This window comes from Saimiri boliviensis, chromosome 4 (assembly GCF_048565385.1).
Source record: "Saimiri boliviensis isolate mSaiBol1 chromosome 4, mSaiBol1.pri, whole genome shotgun sequence".
Classification (NCBI taxonomy): Eukaryota; Metazoa; Chordata; class Mammalia; order Primates; family Cebidae; genus Saimiri; species Saimiri boliviensis.
Window position 1 is genome coordinate 79,301,963 of NC_133452.1, and position 15,498 is coordinate 79,317,460.

At 44.5% G+C, this 15,498-nt stretch overlaps 2 pseudogenes; one reads left to right on the plus strand and one right to left on the minus strand.

Annotated features, from left to right (window-relative positions):
• Positions 1–442: 442 nt before the first annotated feature.
• LOC101048385 (argininosuccinate synthase pseudogene) lies at positions 443–1,899 on the minus strand (annotated as a pseudogene).
• LOC120363284 (nascent polypeptide-associated complex subunit alpha-like) lies at positions 1,898–3,951 on the plus strand (annotated as a pseudogene).
• The last annotated feature ends 11,547 nt before the right edge of the window (positions 3,952–15,498 follow it).

Below are 15,498 nucleotides of genomic sequence, written 5' to 3' on the forward strand. Positions count from 1 at the left end.
ATAAGTCTCATGAGATCTGATGGTTTTATTAGGGGTTTCTGCTTTTGCATCTTCCTCATTCCCTCTTTGCCCGCTGCCATCCATGTAAGACAGGACTTGCTCCTTCTTGCCTTCCACCATAACTGTGGGGCTTCCCAGCGATGTGAAACTGTAAATTCAATTACATCTCTTTCTTTTGTAAATTGCCCAGTCTTGGGCATTTTTTAAAAAATATTTTGATTGTCATTTTATAGCTTCCCACTGCAGCTGACCCCGACCCTTCCCTTCGATAACAACATTTGTAGGCTTCAGGGGGACCAGGCAACAAAGCTGGGGACTGACAGCCCCACTACACTGCTAGCTGGGGAGAACAAGTCACAATTACAAATTATCACAACAATTAGCGCCTATACTTGGGGGATCTGCAAATTGAGGATGCCCCAGCTCCTCACTGTACAGGGGTCTATTTGGCAGTGACCTTGCTCTGGAAACGATGCTATTCCTTCAGCCTGAGGGAATTGATGTTGATGAAGCCAGTGGCATCAATTGGCTCACAGTCACCCTTAACATTCGTGCTCACCAGCTCCTCGTTGTAGAGAGACAGTGGGGACTCCTGGCTGAGGATATACACCTAGCCCTTTAAGATGGACACCTGTACTTTCCCTTCCACTCCCTCCTGGGACTTGGCAATGCAGTAGTGGACAAATTCACACTCAGGGTTGTGCCAGAAACCGGTACAGACCAGCTCAGCAAATTTCAAGCCCAGGCCTTCTTTGATTTTGCGTGCTTCCCGGTCCATGGTGAAGGCCTCGATGTCTAAATGAGCGTGGTAAAGGATGGTGCCTGCTGGGGTCTCCCAGATACCTTGGGACTTCATTCCAATGAAGCAGTTTTCCAAGATGTGAATGCGGCCCATGCCGTGCTTGCCCATGACTTCGTTCAGATACATGAAGAGCTCCAAGGAGGTCTGGTTGCTGGTGCCAACCTTGACATTGGTCTTGGATATGTTTTTATTAGCAGCATGAAAATGGTCTAATACACTGTCCTTAATTATTTTATATAGTTTAATGGATTTAATTCCTTCCCGCAACCCTAGAGAGGTGTATTACATGATCTCCAGTTTAAAGGTGAATAAATTGAGGCACAGAGAGGTTAAGTAACTTGCTGCAGGTCACACAGCTAGTTAGTTATGGAGCTAGGATTTAAACCCAGGTAGCCTGATTCCAGAGGATGGGCTCACTATCACTGGGACTAGGAGGGCAGGGCATCTGTCTCCTGCCTCTTTTGGGAAAAGCACAGAAAGCCAGTTTTCATGCAGAGAAAAAAGAATAAAGGGAGAAGTTAGAAGTAAAAGCAAGGTCCCCTCTCCAACTTTTTTTGAGACAGGATTTCACTCTCTGTCACCCAGGCTAGAGTGCAGAGGTGCCGTCATAGCTTACTGCAGTCTCAAACTCCTGGGCTCAAGTGATCCTCCTGCCTCAGCCTCCTGAGTAGCTGGGACTACAGGCACAGGCCACTGTGTCTAGCTAATTTTATTTTTTATTTTTGGTAGAGATGGAGTCTTGCTTTGTTGTTAAGGGTGGTCTTGAACTCCTGACTTCAAGTGATCCTCTTGCCTCGGCCTCACAAAGTGCTGAGATTACAGGCATGAGCCACCACACTCAGCCATGGTCCCTTTCTTGAGGAGTCTTAGTTGTCTCCTGTAATATCCAGAGACCTCTTTACCAGGATCCTCTGAATATGATATGACTTCTGAATTTCATCACCATGTGTATGACCAAGCTTCATTTATCCTTTCTTCCCTCCACTCATAAAGGATATATACTGGGTCAGTTGCTGCAAAGTTCAGAACACCCCACCCATATGGGCTAAGCTGAACTTCCCAACTGGTTTGCCACCACCAACTTGTGTGCCATACATGGGTTACAGGTATGGCCAAGTTTTTGATCCTCTCAGCCTTTGGGGCAGCTGGGCAAGACCTGAGGTGACTGAAGTCTTTGGGCGAGTCATCTCTGGCTGTAAGTAGCCTGTCCATTTACACACCAGTGTAACATACAAGTAATATCTTTCTTTTTCTTTCGTTCTTTTTTTTTTTTTTTTTTGAGACAGAGTTTTGCTCTTGTTACCCAGGCTGGAGTACAATGGCGCGATCTCGGCTCACCGCAACCTCCGCCTCCTGGGTTCAGGCAATTCTCCTGCCTCAGCCTCCTGAGTAGCTGGGATTACAGGCACGCGCCACCGTGCCCAGCTAATTTTTTGTATTTTTAGTAGAGACGGGGTTTCACCATGTTGACCAGGATGGTCTCGATCTCTTGACCTTGTGATCCACCTGCCTCGGCTTCCCAAAGTGCTGGGATTACAGGCGTGAGCCACCTCTTTTTCTTTTTTTTGTTAGAGATGGGGTTTTGCTCTGTTGCTCAGGCTGGAGTGTAGTGGTGCAATCATAGCTCATTGTGGCCTCAAACTCCTCAGTTCAAGCGATCCTCCTGCCTCAGCCAGTTTTTCATTTTCTTTGTACAGATGGCAGTCTTACTATGTTGCCCAGGCTGGTCTTGAACTCCTGGCCTCAAGTAATCCTCCTACCTCAGCCTTCCACAGTACTGGAATTACAGGAGTGAGCCACCTCTTAGGCTCAAATAGTATCATTTTCTATGTGTGCCATTACCAGACAAGGTGGAGAAGCACTGGCTTAAGGAATAGACTTATAATTTTCTCCTGAAATAACAAGTGTGGGCTCTCTCTGCTGCCATCATTATATTCCCTGCACAGATCTGGCACCGAATCTGACAGTGAAGAGTCAGTACCAGAACTCGAGGAACAAAATTCCACACAGGAACCACACAACAAGCCCAGGTGGCGGCAGCAGCGCATTTGACAAAGAACCAGTCAAGAAAGCAAAATACAGTTGGAGTGAAAAGTAGGCACATGGCTGGGCACGGTGGCTCATTCCTGGAATCCCAGCACTTTGGGAGTCCGAGGCAGGCAGATCACTTGAGGTCAGGAGTTTGAGACCAGCCTGGCCAACATGGTTAAACTCCATCTCTAGTCTCTACTAAAAATACAAAAATTAGCCAAGTGTGGTGGCATGTGCTTGTAATCCCAGCTACTCAGAAGGCTGAGGCAGGAAAATCACTTGAACCTGGGAGGCAAAGATTGCAGTGAGCTGAGATTGTGCCACGCCACTCCAGCCTGGGTGACAGAGCGAGACTGTCTCCAAAAAAAGAGAAAGAAACGAAAAGAAGGCACAGAAGCTATGGCTATGTCCAAACTGGGTCTGTGAAAGGCTATGAAGGTTACTAGAGTCACTATCCCAAAATCTAAGAATATCCTCTTCGTCAACACAAAACCAGATGTTTACAAGAGCCTAGCTTCAAACACCTACACAGTTTGGGAGGAAACTAAGACCAAAGATTTATCTCAACAAGCACAGCTAGGAGCTGCTGAGAAGTTCAAAGTACAAGGTGAAGTTGTCTTTTTTTTTTTTTTTGAGACGGAGTTTCGCTCTTGTTACCCCGGCTGGAGTGCAATGGCGCGATCTTGGCTCACCGCAACCTCCACCTCCTGGGTTCAGGCAATTCTCCTGCCTCAGCCTCCTGAGTAGCTGGGGTTACAGGTATGCGCCACCATGCCCAGCTAATTTTTTGTATTTTTAGTAGAGACGGGGTTTCACCATGTTGACCGGGATGATCTCGATCTCTTGACCTCGTGATCCACCCACCTCGGCCTCCCGAAGTGCTGGGATTACAGGCTTGAGCCACCGCACCCGGCCGGTGAAGTTGTCTTAAACATTCAATAAAACGTACAGACTCCACTGTACAAGAGGAGAGGGAAGAGGAAGCAGTTGAGGAAACAGGTGTGAAACTTAAGGATATAGGATTGGTCTTGTCACAAGCAAATGTGTGAGCAAAGGCAGTCCAAGTTCTGAAGAGCAATATTGCTGATATTGTAAATGCTATCATGGAATTAACGTAATCTGAAAATGAGGACATATTTTATGTGTCTTTCAAAAGAGTTACTGCAGCTTTGTTTGAAATTTGTACTGTTTGTATTATTAATAAAGTTATGGTTTCTTGTTAGGTGAAAAAAAAAAAAGTTTGTGGTAGGCATTTCCCAGTAAGAGTGCAGTTGCTCAGCAAAGTCATCTAGACCTTTCCTCTCTTTATACTGCTATTCCCATGATGGGTTTTTATCTTCAGCCTCAGGGTTGCATGGTTATTTCATGGTTGCAAGATGGCCTCCCTACCTCTAAGTACCGTGTTCTTTCAAAATGAGAAATGGTGGTATCAGGGTACTCTTCCGATTCATCAGCCTCTTTTATCAGGAAGCAAACTCGTTCCTAGAAGTTCCCTAGCAGGATTCCTTTCTACAGCTTACTGAACAGATGTGAAAGAGTCTTGGAGTTTAAGTATCTGATTTTTCCTTCTCTAACTTGGTAAGTGGGCTTGAAAAAGGTTTGGGAATGGCTGGAAAGTAGCTGACTGATAATGCCTGCTATTTTTGTTAGGTAAAATAAAACGGTATGTTTAAGTGACAGTTCTGGGACTTCATTCTCGTGAATTTTTTTTTTTTTTTTTTTTTGAGACGGAGTTTCACTCTTGTTACCCAGGCTGGAGTGCAATGGCGCGATCTCGGCTCACCGCAACCTCCGCCTCCTGGGTTCAGGCAATTCTCCTGCCTCAGCCTCCTGAGTAGTTGGGATTACAGGCACGTGCCACCATGCCCAGCTAATTTTTTATATTTTTAGTAGAGACGGGATTTCACCATGTTGACCAGGATGGTCTCGATCTCTTGACCTCGTGATCCACCCGCCTCGGCCTCCCAAAGTGCTGGGATTACAAGCTTGAGCCACCGCGCCCGGCCTCTCGTGAATTTTTAATAAGGTTGTTTCTCTTGGAGAATCTGCCTACATATGTCATTAAATATATAAGTTGGTGTAAGTCTCCATCCAAAGCAGGGGTTGCCAAGTCCAAACTGATCTACAGACACGTGGAGCACTAATACCTCTGCACTGCTGACTCTGTTGTCAAGACAGAGCTTTCTGCTTTCATGTGATAGCACCACTTATATCACAAGCTTGTCCTTAAAAGTGCATATGAATAAAAAGTTAAATTTGTTTTTTAGAAACAGTATCTTGGTATATTGCCCACACTGGCCTTGTAGTCCTCAGCTCAAGTGATCCTTCAGCCTCAGCCTCCCAAGTACCTGGGATTTATAGGTGCCTGCCACTGAGCCCAGATTAAAGTTATTATTATTATTATTATTATTATTATTGAGATGGAGTCCCGCTCTGTCACCCAGGCTGGAGTGCAGTGGTGCAATCTCGGCTCACTGCAACCTCTGCCTCCCGGATTCAAGGGATTCTCCTGCCTCAACCTCCTGAGTAGCTGGGATGACAGACACGCACCACCACTCTGGGATAACTTTTGTATTTTTAGTGGAGACTAGAGATGGGGTTTCACCGTGTTGGCCAGGCTGGTCTTGAACTCCTGACCTCAAGTGATCCACCCTCCTTGGCCTCCCAAAGTGCTGGGATTATAGGCGTGAGCCACCATGCCCTGCCTAGAATTTTTTTTTTTTTTTTTTTTTAGATGGAGTCTTGCTCTGTTGCTGGCTGGAATGCAATGGTGTGATCTCAGCTCACTGCAATCTCTGCCTCCTGGGTTCAAGTGATTCTCCTGCCTCAGCCTCCTGAGTAGCTGGGACTACAGGTACATGACATCGAATTTTTTTTTTTTGAGATGGAGTTTCGCTCTTGTTACCCAGGCTGGAGTGCAATGGCGCGATCTTGGCTCACTGCATCCTCCGCCTCAGGCAATTCTCCTGCCTCAGCCTCCTGAGTAGCTGGGATTACAGGCACATGCCACCATGCCCAGCTAATTTCTTGTATTTTTAGTAGAGACAGGGTTTCACTATGTTGACCGGGATGGTCTCAATCTCTTGACCTCTTGATCCACCCGCCTCGGCCTCCCAAAGTGCTGGGATTACAGGCTTGAGCCACCGCACCCGGCCCGCCACCCAATTTTTAATAAAAGTTCCTATGTAGCAATTGCATTTCACTAGGTTGAGACTTTCTTTGGATAATCACAAATGCCATCTTTAGTTCATTCATGGCTTGCAGTCAGAAAACTTCATTTATTTATTGAATAAATATTTATTTATTTCAAAGACAACATGATTAACATCTAAGAAATGGCCAAAACTGCAGGATTAAGAGAGATTGCTCTGTAGCAATACACAGTAACTAGGATGTTAGAAATCTAGGACCCTGATTTACTTCTCACCTCCCAGTCCTGTTCCTATCTCGGTCTTACTTATTTTGATAAACAGACTTACCTTACATCTGGTTGCTCAAACCAAATACTTGGGAGGAGTCCTTTCCCCAACCACCCACATTAAATCTATCAGCATGACTTATCTGTTCCACTTCCAAAATGTATCTCAAATCTGTCAACTTCTCTCCCTTTCCACAGTTCTCACTCATTTCTCTTTTACCACACCAGTGGCCTACCTGTTATTTCTGCTTCCACCGTAAGTCCCCTACAACCCATTCTTCCTGCATAAGCCTGAATAAGCTCATCAGTTCATTAGTTATCTACTGCTGCAGAACGATCCACCTCAAATCTTTTTTTTTTTTGAGACAGAGTCTCTCTGTCGCTCAGGCTGGAGTTCAATGGTGTGATCTCAGCGCATTGTAACCTCCACTTCCAAGGCATATGATTCTCATGCCTCAGCCTCCCAAGTAGCTAGGACTACAGGTGTGTGTCATCATGCCCAGATAATTTTTTTTTGCATTTTTAGTAGAGACAGGGTTTTACTTTGTTGGCCAGGCTGGTCTCCAACTCCTGACAAGTGATCTGCCCATCTTGACCTCCCAAAGTGCTAGGATTACAGGCGTGAGCCATTGCATCCACCCCACCCCAAATCCTAATGATTAGAGAAAAAATACAGTCATTTGCTCATGATTCTGTGGGTTAGCTGAGCAGGGCAAGTTCAGCTGGAATAGCAAGGCTGTGCCGCATGTAGTGTAGGCTGGACTTTCTCACATGACTGAAGTTTGGGCTGGAGAACCCAAGATAGTGTCACTCACATGTCTAGCCTCTCATCAGGGATGGCTGGAACGCTGGGGCCAAGTGCTCTGGCATCCTTTGGGACCTCACTATCCATGGGGCCTCTCCAGCAGTCTCCAAGAAAGCAGCAAGACCTCTTAGAGCCCAATCTCAGAAGTTGCATCGTGTCCCTGTTACTTCTACTGCATTCTGTTAGTTAAGCAAGTCACAGGGGCCTGCCCAGATTCAGGAGGAGTATAAACAGAGAGAGGAATCACAAAGCCCATTTACAAAAGCGCATATGAGATGGGATGGATGGTTGCAACCATCTTTGAAAACAGTCTAACAGAGTGAGCTTGTATTTATTTATTTTTTAATTTTTAATTTTATTTTTTATTTTTTAAAACAGGGTCTTGCCTTGTTGCCCATGCTGGAATGCAGCGGCACTATTGTGGCTCACTATAACCTCAAACTCCTGGGCTCAAGTGATCTTCCCACCTTAGCCTCCTGAGTAGCTGGAGCTACAGGCTCACACCATCATGCCCAGCTAATTTTTATTCATTTATTTATTTATTTTGTAGAGACAGAGTCTTGCTCTGCTGCCCTGGCTGGTCTTAACCTCCTGGCCTCAAGCAATCCTCCTGCCTCTGCTTCTCAAAGTGCTGGGACTGTAGGCATGAGGTACCATACCTGGCCCAGAGTGAGCTTTAAGAAAAGTACACTTTGGGAGGCCGAGGCGGGTGGATCACGGGGTCAAGAGATCGAGACCATCCTCGTCAACATGGTGAAACCCCGTCTCTACTAAAAATACAAAAAATTAGCTGGGCATGGTGGTGCGTGCCTGTAATCCCAGCTACTCAGGAGGCTGAGGCAGGAGAATTGCCTGAACCTAGGAGGCGGAGGTTGCGGTGAGCCGAGATCGTGCCATTGCACTCCAGCCTGGGTAACAAGATTGAAACTCCTTCTCAAAAAAAAAAAAAAAAAAAAAAAAAAAAAAGAAAAGAAAAGTATACAACACTTTTCATCCTTCCCTCTCTCCCTTCCTCCCTCCCTTCCTTCCCCTCCCCCCTTTTTTTTAAACAGGGTCTTGCTCTGTCACCCAGACTGGAGTGCAGTGGCACAATCATGGCTCACCGCAGCCTCGACCTTTTGGTTTGGGCAATCCTCCCACCTCAGCCTCCCGAGTAGCTAGGATTACAGTTGAACGCTACCATGCCTGGCTAATTTTTTTCTATGTTTCGGTAGTGACAAGGTGTCCTATGTTGCCCAGACTGGTCTAGAACTCTTGGGCTCAAGTGATTCTCCTGCCTCAGTCTCCCAAAGGCATTACAGGTGTAAGCCACTGAGCCTAGCCACCTCTCTTCTTAAACTTCTTCAGTGCTTCCACTGGCACTTAGACTACAATCCAAATTCCCTATCCTGGCTGAAAAAACTACCTGTCCCTTGTGCCTACCATCCTCCCGCTCTTCATTACGTTGTCCTTTTTGTTCCTCCAACACCAAACCCTGCACCTTCTTCTTGGTTTAACAGCAGTTTCTGGGAAACGCTCCATCCCGACTTTCATTCTGCGCTCTCTTCCTGGTCAGCTCAAATGTCACCTTTTTAGAGAGATCTTCTCTGGCCACCCCATCAAAATCAGGCTCCTTCCCTTATCCCCAGCTACTCTTTCACCTCCCTCTGTTTTTTTCCTTCATAGCACAGATCTGAACATTCCATCGTCTTCATTTTCTTTCTTTAAAAAATGCTCGTCGCCGGGCGCGGTGGTTCAAGCCTGTAATCCCAGCACTTTGGGAGGCCGAGGCGGGAGGATCACGAGGTCGAGAGATCGAGACCATCCTGGTCAACATGGTGAAACCCCGTCTCTACTAAAAGTGCAAAAAATTAGCTGGGCATGGTGGCACGTGCCTGTAATCCCAGCTACTCAGGAGGCTGAGGCAGGAGAATTGCCTGAGCCCAGGAGGCGGAGGTTGCGGTGAGCCGAGATCGCGCCATTGCACTCCAGCCTGGGTAACAAGGGCGAAACTCCGTCTCAAAAAAAAAAAAAAAAAGAAAAAGAAAAAAAAAATGCTCGTCAACTGTTTAAGGGATGAGCTTATACAATAGAAATCTCTGTAATGGCTATGAGTATGTCTGCACATTTAAAGAACAAGTGTTTCCTTCTAGAGAGAACTGGGGGGCTGCAGGTCAGGAGAGAGAGAAACTAGCTTTTCATTGAGTATTGTTTCATGTTGTTGGGCTATTTTACTATGCACATGTTTTTAAAATCGTAAGACATTTTAATAAGATCTCTTTCATGAGAGACTGCTTCCCAAACATTGTTCAATTACTTTTAATAATTTCAGTAGATCATCAGATGTCTTAGGTGAACTGGAGGCTGTGAGCTGCCCTCTTGAGAAATTTGTTTGGCTTCCCTGGGGTAGAGTAAGTCCAGCAGGATTCTGCAGAAGGCTCTTTCCTTTGCTTGCTTCGAGAGAGAATGAATGTCTTTAAATACATATTTAAAAAGAAAGCGTGAAAAGCTTTCAACATGTGAATCCCAGGAACCAGGCACAATGCCATGAGATGCCTCAAAATACCCTAAGATGCAGGACACAGGCTGTATTCAATTGCTTGCCCTAGTCAGGACTGCAATTACTCTGCCTACATTGTGCAGGTTTCTTTTAAATAGCTCTCATGTTCCTTGTTATCACAAGACATCTGATTGGCAACAGCAAAATAATTCACTGGAATAAGGAAACAAACTTCTGGCCTTTAAAATTCAAAATTTCAAGCCAAAGTACACTTGGATTTTATACTTTGGCTTAGCATACAGTATAGAAATATAAACCAGAAAGGGTACTAAATCACTTGCTACTTGTGTTCCTAGTGAAAGGAATGATGGCAATCCACAATTGTATTACAACAAGAAGTTTTCTTTCTTTCTTTTTTTTTTTTGAGACAGAATTTCACTCTTGTTACCCAGGTTGGAGTGCAATGGCGTGATCTTGGCTCACCACAACCTCCGTCTCCTGGGTTTAAGCGATTTTCCTGCCTCAGCCTCCCAAGTAGCTGGGACTACAGGCTGCGCCACCATGCCCAGCTAATTTTTGTATTTTTAGTAGAGACGGGGTTTCACCATGTTGACCAGGATGGTCTCGATCTCTTGACCTCGTGATCCACCCGCCTTGGCCTCCCAAAGTGCTGGGATTACAGGCATGAGCCACCGTGCCCGGCTGAAGTTTTCTTTCTTTTGTGGGTTAGGAAGCTTTTCATTTTTTCTTTTTCCCTTTCCTCTCAGTGAATCCTGCAAATTAAATCCAGCTGACACAACAGATCCATTTTTTTTGAGTGTCTATATAAGCTTTGCTTCTTTCCTTAGGAGATTGAGAGCGGCTTTTCACTTCCTTTCTACCCTTTTCAATTCAATGGCTTTATTTATTTATTTATTATACTTTAAGTTCTGGGGTACATGTACAGAACATACAGGTTTGTTATAGTTGTTCACATGTGCCATGGTGGTTTGCTGCATCTACCACCCTGTCATCTACATTAGGTATTTCTCCTAATGCTATCCCTCCCCAATACTCCACACCCTGTTATCCCTCCCCTAGCCCCCCAGCCCCCAGCAGGCCCTGATGTGTGATGCTCCCCTCCCTGTGTCCATGTGTTTTTGTTTAACACCCTCTTATGAGTGAGAACATGCAGTATTTGGTTTTCTGTTCTTGTGTCAATTTGCTGAGAATGATGGTTTCCAGCTTCATCCATGTCCCCGCAAAGGACATGAACTCATCCTTTTTTATGGCTGCATAGTATTCCATGGTGCATATGTGCCACATTTTTTTAATCCAGTCTATTGTTGATTGGCGTTTGGGTTGGTTCCAAGTCTTTGCTATTGTGAACAGTGCTGCAATAAACATATGTGTGCTTGTGTCTTTATAATCGAATGATTTATAATCCTTTGGGTATATACCCAGTAATGAGATTTCTGAGTCAAATGATATTTCTAGTTCTAGATCCTTGAGGAATCGCCACACTGTCTTCCACAATGGTCGAACTAAGTTATACTCCCACCAACAGCGTAAAAGCATTCCTATTTCTCCACATCCTCTCCAGCATCTGTTGTCTCCTAATTTTTTAATGATAGCCATTCTAACTGGCATAAGATGGTATCTCAATGTGGTTTTGATTTGCATTTTTCTAATGACCAGTTATGATGAGCTTTTTTTCATGTTTGTTGGCTGCATAAATGTTTTTTGGAAAGTGTCTGTTCATAACTTTTGCCCACTTTTTGATGGGGTTGTTTTTTTCTTGTAAATTTGTTTAAGTTCTTTGTAGATTCTGGATATTAGCCCTTTGTCAGATGGGTAGATTGCAAAAATTATTTTCCATTCTGTTGGTTCCCGGTTCACTCTAGTGATTGTTTCTTTTGCTGTGCAGAAGCTCTTAAGTTTAATTAGATCCCATTTGTCTATTTTGGCTTTTATTGCCATTGCTTTTGGTGTTTTAGTCATGAAGTTCTTGCCATGCCTATGTCCTGAAGGGTACTGCTTAGGTTTTCTTCTAGAGTTTTTTTTTTTTTTTTTTTTTTTTTGAGACGGAGTTTCGCTCTTGTTACCCAGGCTGGAGTGCAACCGGCGTGATCTTGGCTCACCGCAACCTCCGTCTCCTGGGCTCAAGCAATTCTTCTGCCTCAGCCTCCTGAGTAGCTGGGGCTACAGGCATGTGCTACCATGCCCAGCTAATTTTTGTATTTTTAGTAGAGACGGGGTTTCACCATGTTGACCAGGATGGTCTCGATCTCTTGACCTCATGATCCACCCGTCTTGGCCTCCCAAAGTGCTGGGATTACAGGCGTGAGCCACCATGCCCAGCCCTTCTTCTAGGGTTTTTATGATGTTAGGTCCTTTGTTTAAATCTTTAATCCATCTGGAGTTAATTTTTGCATAAGGTGTAAGGAAGGGATCCAGTTTCTGCTTTCTACATATGGCTAGCCAGTTTTCCCAACACCATTTATTAAATAGGGAATACTTTCCACATTGCTTGTGCTTTTCAGGTTTGTCAAAGATTAGATGGTTGTAGATGTGTGGCATTATTTCTGAGGCCTCTGTTCTGTTCCATTGGTCTATATCTGTTTTGGTACCAGTACCATGTTGTTTTGATTACTGTAGACTTGTACTATAATTTGAAGTCAGGTAGCATGATACCTCCAGCTTTATTTATTTTTTTTTTTTGCTTAGGATTGTCTTGGCTATGTGGTCTCTTTTTTGGTTCCATATGAAGTTTAAAGTGATCTTTTCCAGTTCTGTGAAGAAAGTCAGTGATAGCTTGATGGGGATAGCATTGAATCTATAAATTACTTTGAGCAGTATGGCCATTTTGACAATATTGATTTCCTAACCATGAGCATGGAATGTTTTTCCATCTGTTTGTATCCTCTCTTATTTTCTTGAGCCGTGGTTTGTAGTTCTCCTTGAAGAGGTCCTTCACATCTCTTGTTAATTGTATTCCTAGGTATTTTATTCTCTTTGTAGCAATGGCTTTAATGTAGAGTTTAGCCTTAGGCCATTAAATAGGACTAAGGCAGGAGTGTCCAGTCTTTTGGCTTCCCTGGGCCACATTGGAAGAAGAAAAATTATCTTGAGCCACATATAAAATATACTAACACTAATGATAGCTGATGAGCTAAAAAAAAAAAAAAAAAGCAAAATGTCTCATAATGTTTTAAGAAAATTTAAAGATTTGTGTTGGGCTGCATTCAAAGCCATCCTGGACCACATGTGGCCCGTGTGCCATGGGGTATATAAGCTTGGACTAAGGTTTCATGTCAGGCTGTCTGAGTTCCAGAGTATTTCCTCCATCCATTCTGTGCAGTACCTTGGGTGAATGGTTTAACTTCAGTTTTCTTTTCTTATTTTTTTTTTTTTGAGGCGGAGTTTCGTTCGTTACCCAGGCTGGAGTGCAATGGCGCGATCTCGGCTCACTGCAACCTCCGCCTCCTGGGTTCAGGCAATTCTCCTGCCTCAGCCTCCTGAGTAGCTGGGATCACAGGCACGCGCCACCATGCCCAGCTAATGTTTTGTATTTTTAGTAGAGACGGGGTTTCACCTTGTTGACCAGGATGGTCTCGATCTCTTGACCTCGTGATCCACCCGCCTCAGCCTCCCAAAGTGCTGGGATTACAGGCTTGAGCCACCGCGCCCGGCCTTAACTTCAGTTTTCTTATCTATAGAGGGGATAATATTACATCCTTAAAGAGAATATTTTAAAGTTCATATTATTTTGGAACAGTGCCTCCTCATTTGTAGAAAATCTCAGTAAATGTTAGTTGGCTAAATTTTAATGGGTAATAGACAAAGCTCATCCTTCATGATACTAAAAAATTCTAAAAGTTGAGTTTTTTTTTTAAGTTAAAATAAGCATTTAGTCTTTGTGATATTGTAGTCTCTTCAGATCTCAGGCAGTCTTGGACAGATGAAGGCCTAAGACATATGCGCTTTTTGCATGTCAGCTCATTCCTAGTTGCTCTCTTATAGCTTGCACTTCATATTTACCCCCACAGTGGCATTTCCCAGGGCCTGGAGCAAGGAGAAAACTTGGCTGCTATTTCTTCCTGAAGTTTCTCTCCGAAATAGGCTAGATCTGTGTGAAGAGCCATATACTATCTTCCACCCTTCTTCCTACTCTTCTTTTCTTCTTCCCTTCCTCCCTCCCTTCCTTCTCTTCTACTTTTCTTTCTCCCCTTTCTTTCCTTCCATAAGCATTTATTAAGCACCTGTCAAGTATAAGGCGTGGTTACATACTTGCCATGGTTACATACAACAGTAAAAACCATGGGTAGCCCAGAGACAAATCCTCATATTCTTTGGAGCACTGTCCCATGGAGACATCCCCAGACACAGGCTGAGCTCCAGTCCAGAGTGGCCAAGGCAGCAGCCAATTCACGGAGCAGAGCCCATGCTGAGTTTCCTAAAGGTTTTCAGGGTTCTTGTTGTGTTTTTCAATTTTTATTTAAATTTGGAAAGAGTCTACATATGTGATTTTTTTTTTTTTTTTTTGAGACGGAGTTTCACTCTTGTTACCCAGGCTGGAGTGCAATGGCGTGATCTCGGCTCACCGCAACCTCCGCCTCCTGGGATCAGGCAATTCTCCTGCCTTAGCCTCCTGAGTAGCTGGGATTACAGGCACGTGCCACCATGCCCAGCTAATTTTTTGTATTTTTAGTAGAGACGGGGTTTCACCATGTTGACCAGGATGGTCTCGATCTCTCGACCTCGTGATCCACCCGCCTCGGCCCCCCAAAGTGCTGGGATTACAGGCTTGTGCCACCGCGCCCGGCCTATATGTTATTTTTAAATTCAAGAACTTCTAGAATATTTTCAACATATCTCTTGTTTGAAAGCTAACAGTATTGAAATGATGTCAGCAAAAGAAAAAAAGCAATCAAGCTTTTTCCTGTTCTGTTCAGTACTATACATCTCTGAAATGGCAGTAAATTAGAGTATCTTAAATCTACATATGACTCTTTTATCTAGCTTGGGGTAGAATGTAATTGAGGATTTGGCTTTTACTGATTTTTTGTGGGATTTTATTTTATTCTTCTTTTTAAGAATGGTCCAGGCAGGGTGCTGTGGCTCATGCCTGTAATCCCAGCATTTTGGGAGGCCAAGGTGGGTAGATCACCTGAGGTCAGGAGTTCAAGACCAGCCTGGCCAACATGGTGAAATCCTGTCTGTACTAAAAATACAAAAATTAGCTGGGCATGGTGGTACATGCCTATAGTCCCAGTTACTTGGGTGGCTGAGGCAGGAGAATTGCCTGAACCTGGGAGGTAAGGGGTTGCAGTGAGCTGAGATTTCGCCACTGCACTCCTGAGTGATAAAGCAAAACTCTACGTCAAAAAAAAAAAAAAAAAAGAAAAAGAAAGAAAGAAAGAATGGTCCAATTTTCCTTTTTTTTTTTTTTTTTTTTGAGATAGAGTTTCGCTCTTGTTACCCAGGCTGGAGTGCAATGGCGTGATCTCGGCTCACCGCAACCTCCGCCTCCTGGGTTCAGGCAATTCTGCCTCAGTCTTCTGAGTAGCTGGGATTACAGGCACTCACCACCATGCCCAGCTAATTTTTTGTATTTTTAGTAGAGACGGGGTTTCACCATGTTGACCAGGATGGTCTCTATCTCTTGCCCTCGTGATCCACCCGCCTCGGCCTCCCAAAGTGCTGGGATTACAGGCGTGAGCCACTGCACCTGGCCCAATTTTCAAGTATCTTGGAGTGTGCTCCAATCTATTGTTTCCTTCTAAGATCTCTCTTCTTGGGGAAAGTCAGAGATCATCAGACATTTCTGTCTTTTCTGGGCCATAGGCACAGTGGGGCTGTTGGATTATGACCTGCCCTTTCTTGATCTCTGGGTCCATGGGGCATACACACTTGGCAACCTGCCCAGGAATGCCCTAGAGGTTGGAGTCTCGGTTGACCTGGGACAGTCTTCTAGGATCTCC